We start from the raw sequence: 5,566 nt of genomic DNA on the forward strand, positions 1-5,566 counted from the left end.
TGAATATATTTATATATATATATATATATAAATATATATATATATATATATATATTATAATATATATATATTTTGTGTGTGTGTGTGTGTGTGTGGTGTGTGTGTGTGTGTGTGTGGTGTGGGTGTGTGTGTGTGTTGAGAGTGTGTGTGTGATGTGTGTGGGTGTGTATGTACATACAGACGACATATATATATATATCTATATATATATATATATATATATATATATTATATATATATATATATATATATATATATATATATATATATATATATATATATATTGTTACACCGACCGCCTCGTCTCTCTGCCACCAACACAAGGCAGGCTAGGCAGACGGCGTGCTATTCACAGGGTCGTGAACACTGAACGGCTCCAAGGGGCACCGAGCACCACAGCGTCCCAGAACACCACGAGGGGAAACGCCAAGTGGTGAGGCAGGGCACGAAATAAACACAAAATGACAGTCTTTCCTTTATTTACACAAGTTATTTACCCGTACACTTTTCTATAGGCACAATACAGGGGGAAACCAGCACGTCACACTGCACGATACAGCTTATAACAGGGCAACACAAAGTTTATCAGGTCACCAGGGTACACACGAGGTCTTCACAGGAGCAGCACCCAACCGCGTCTCTCTTGGCTTGTTCCTCCGCTCACAGCCAGTTCCGTCATGTTTGCCCAGGTCCCTTCATGTTAACACATGTCCAGGTCATCCTTTTCATGTTAACACATGTTTCGCACAGAGACAAAGACCCACTGGCGTAGCACTATCCCCCCCTATCAAGCAGACGACCCGTCTGCTCTGACATACCTAAACCTGAAACAACTACAGAAAATTTAAATAAAATTAGTCCTCAGGAACAAACATAATTCTTTCAAACAAAAGTAACTGTAATTGAAAATCAGTTCTCAGAAACACAAAAATCTTTCATCCAGCGCAGCTTTCTTCGCTCTCGCTGGGGTCGCTCTGGAGGAGGGGTATCTTCTGCCCCAAGACCTGGCTCATGGTCACCATTGACGTCTGTTGCATCGCCCTCACCGTCCAGATGCTCGTCCTCATCTCGGTCAGCGTCTGCCACGTCCTCATCGCCGCTACTGGGGCTAAAGTCATCTTCTTTTTCACCATGGCCCCAGGAGTAGCTTCCTGGCCCATGGTAACGCCACAGCCGGTCACGTGGACAACCGACGGTCGTTTTCGCCCTCTGCGAATTCGATAGGTGACATCAAGAGGGTCGCTACACCGTGTATGGCCCTTTCCAGGGCTCTGTAGCTTCGCGAGAGCCCTCGCTTCGACGGGTTATGCAGCCCCACTCTGTCACCTATGTTGTACCTCACTTCCCTCATGCGCTGGTCATAGGTCTCCTTCATGGCATGGCCGGCTACCTTGAGCTTGCCACGAACTCGTCGGTGCACCTCCGCCAGGTTAGCGGCGCTCCGGTGCGCCAAGTCCTCGAGGAAGTCAGGCAACGGCTCCACACCACCAACTCCTTGCTCCCCGACGACTCTTCTGGATGCTCCATTTCCTCACAAGTGCCCAGCTTTGCACCAGCTGGCACCTCTGGGTCTATCGGAGAAGTTAGCTACCACACTGTAACTAACTCTCCCCTGGTCCAACAAGGCTTCCGCCCAACCGCACGCCATCAGCAGCTGCAGTTTTGAATGGGCTCCAGGGGCCCTCTACTCCACGCATCACTCTTGACAGTCGACCGGATTCTAGACTCGCCTGGGGGCAAGGTGCAGTCCTCACCCGAAATACCCTCCACAGAAAACCTCTGGAAGAAAGGGACATTTTCCCCAGCACCCTCACCAGCTTCCGTCCAAGGTCGAAACGCCTTACTTTTCGCAGGTAGAAAGGGCCCCCAGCAAGCAGTGTGCCCAATCGGCCCATACACGGCAGCCGCTGCACCATGCTCCCCACGCCAATACGAGCTCCACTGGCCCCTGAGCTGCCCCAAAATGCCCCTGACACCACACAGTCTCTGTGGTGCGTGGGGAAGTCCATCGTGGCCCAAATATAGGCCGCCTGATGGGCCCATTTTCCTCTCTTTTGAAAACCCATTTTTTTCCCCTTTTACGGGAAAAACCCACCGGGCTTTATCTAGGGGGGGCACTTTTAAATTACGTCAAATGTGACTCCCCTGTATCATACCTGATCAACCTTGATAAACCTACATATAAAAATATAAAAAATCATAGGGGGGGTTTATGATGATCTAATTTCAGTTTTAGGGGTAACTGGGAAGGGAAATTTCAAAAAATTGAAATCTTACTCTCTGATATATTGAATGTACATCATTAAACTTTAAAAACAAAAAAAAAAAAAAAAAATTAATTGACACAGAAGCCATTTCCTCCATAATTTGGGTATATAACCCCTTTCTTTATGTTTTCCCTTCTTGAACCTTTGTCGTACAGACTTTCTCAAATTTCCCTTCTTTTTTTTCCTGTATCAGTTAGAGGAAATTTCCCAAGGATGAATCTGCTTTACAATCTGGTGGATCTCTAAGACTTCTCAGGAGCAAAACCAAAAAACCGAACAAAAACACACACAAAAAAAACCATTCCAAAAAAAGATAAACATGGTTTTTATTTTGGAATGTAAAACAATAAAAAGGTTTAATATAACTAATTTCTTGTAGGAAAATAACTACTTTTTACAAACAAAGAAATTTTAGATTTTATGCCATATATACGATCGATAGTTTTATATTAACTTATATTAATTTTTGAAAACCCCCATTTAGCATAGATAGATTTTTATTATAAACTTTAATAAAACTTACTCCTTGAATGGGGGTTTTAAAACCTCAAAAATAACAAAAGAAAAGAAGGTACAAATGCCCCATGTCACCAACTTTGGGGGAAAATATTTTATAAAATGATTTTCCAATGTGTTTTCCCAAAAGATTACTTTTTATGGTTTTGTAATCAATCTATAGATTTTATAATTTTTTTTTGTATTGCACAGCGAAAGTTCTTTCTTACTCTGGGATTTAAAAAATTTTAACCTCTTTCGAGATTACCGGGCCTTTTTTGTTTTTCTCTCTCTCTCTGGTTATGACTTAATTCAGGGTTTTGCTTTTATATTTTTAAAATTTTAACATCTATCAGATACAAATTTCAAGATTTGTTTTTGTCTTAATTAATAAAAATACCGAACTTAAAAAATTTTTTTCCCGAAACAAAATGAATAAAAATTGGTTCTCATTAAAAATACCATTATTAAAACCTTTAAATAATAAGCAACGTGAAATAAAATGCGTCCCTCTAATTAAAGAGAAGCCTTTTGGGGGAAAAAAAGAAAACTGAACTTTGTAGGGTAACGATATTTACACTGTTTCTTTATTTAGTATAATAATGTAAAGTATATACACCCGATCAAAATAGTAAAAAAAAGTTATCTTTCTAAGAAATAAAAAATCATCTTTCTAAAAAATTTTTAATACTAATTTTACCAGCTAAAAACTAAATTTAAAAGAGTAAAAATAATTTAAAATATGATAAAGACCAAGTAAGGGGGGTATACAAAAAGGGGGTCACAGACGAATTTTTGGGGCAGCTTCTTCATGACTTAGTGTATTACAGCAAGGGGCTTCTCACCCAGTGTCCACGTCGCCGGCATGGCTTCCATCAAGCCCTCCCCCTCATCGGCTGGTTCGACGGGAGTTACCCCAAACGGGTCCGGGCAACCCGGGGCGGCTGGGTTTTGGCCCCCTTTTCCAGCTTGTCCGAGTTTTTCCCCCCGCACCATTCTTCCTTTGACATAATCGGAGGTGACCCGGAAATTTAAAACCGGGGTTTAAACGCCCCAAACCCCCCCCCCCGGTCCAAAAACACCAGGAGAGGAAACGCCAAGTGGCGGGGGCAGGGCACAAAGTAAACAAAAAATGCCCAGTTTTTCCCTTTTATTTACAAAAAGTTATTTCCCCCGTAAAATTTTTCTATGGGGCAAATCCAGGGGGGAAACCAGCATGTCTAACTGCACGATCGGGTTTAATAGAGGGCAAACAACGTTTATCAGGTCAAAAGGGCCCACACGAGGTTTCACAGGAAAAAGCACCCAACCCTTTCTTTTGGGCTTGTTCCCGCTCCTCCGTCAAAGCCAGCTGCGTCATGTTTGCCCAGGCCCCTCTGTTAACCATGTTTCGCAAAAGAGACAAAGACCCACGGCGTAGCACATCCCCCCCCACAAGCAAACGACCCGTCTGCTCTGAATATCAAAACCTAAAAATTTACAAAAAAATTTTAAAAAAAATAGTTTCAAAAAAACCAAAAATCTTTCACCCAAAGCGCGGCTTTTTCGCCTCGGGGGGTTTCCCCTTGGAGGGGGTGGGGCGGCGGTAGTTTGGCCCAGTGGCCCCCAAGCCCGGTCATGGGCACCATAAAGTATGTTGCATCCCCCTTTCCCCGTCCAAAGGGCTCGCCCTATCTCGGTCAGCGCCCTGCAGTTCATCGCCGCTACTGGGGCAAAAATTTCATCTTCTTTTTCACCATGGCCCCGGGGTTTAGTTTCCCTGGCCATGGAAACGCCACAGCCGGGCCCCAAAGGCCCTCGGGAAGTCAGGAAAAGGGCCCCACCCCCAAAACCAACCCTTGCCCCCCGACGACTCTTCTGGACGCTCCACCCCTCAAAGTCCCCAAGCTTTACACCAGCTGGCCCTTCTGGGCCTTATGGGAAAGAATTTGGGCTACCAACACTGAAAAATAAACCCCCCCCGGGTTCCAACAAGGCTCCACCCAACCGCACGCCATCAGAGCTCCCAGGTTTGAAGGGGCTCCACGAAGCCCTCTACCCCCACACATCACTTTTGATAGTAAAACACCGGATTCGGGGACTCGGGCCCGGGGGGCAAGGTGCAGTAAATCAGCCGTAACTACCTCTGCACAGCCAACCCTGGAAGCAAGGGCAATCTTCCCCCGTGCCCTCACCAGTTTTCCGTAAAGGTCGACCACGCCTTACCTGTGTCAGGTAGTAAAGGGCCCCAACAAGCAGTGCTCGTCCAATGGCCACATACACCGGCAGCCCCCTGCACCGTGCTGCCAAAACCAATCGAGCCTTCACTGGCCCTTGAGCTGCACCCCAATGCCCCCTGACACCCCCACAGTCTCTGTGGTGCATCTGGAAGTGCTAGTGGCCAATATTTTCGGCCGCCCTGGGTTTCTCAGCCCCCGGTCCACGTCAGGCGGAGGCTTCCCCTCTACAGCCCCCCACCTGCCAAACGTGCTGGTTTGACGGCAGTTTCCCCAAATCGGGGGGCCCCGGAAACCCCCGGACGGCTGGGGTTTTGGCCCCTTTTCCAGCCTTGGGCCGAGTTTTCCTCCTGTACCCCTTCCCCTTAAACCTTAGGAAATGCAACCCTTTGGGTGGGACCATTTCCTGCCCCAGTCCTTGCCCGCAATGCTGGAAGGCATCAGAATCCGTCGGTTGAGGGACGTGTTTCCGCTCCCTCGAAGGACTACGTCTTGGGCCCACTCTCCGCCCCCCAACACAAGCCCTTTGGAAAAAATGCTCGGGCTACCTTCCTAATTTTTTCTACCTTCTCCACTTTAGCCCTTTGG

This window comes from Penaeus monodon, chromosome 37, assembly GCF_015228065.2.
Source record: "Penaeus monodon isolate SGIC_2016 chromosome 37, NSTDA_Pmon_1, whole genome shotgun sequence".
NCBI lineage: Eukaryota > Metazoa > Arthropoda > Malacostraca > Decapoda > Penaeidae > Penaeus > Penaeus monodon.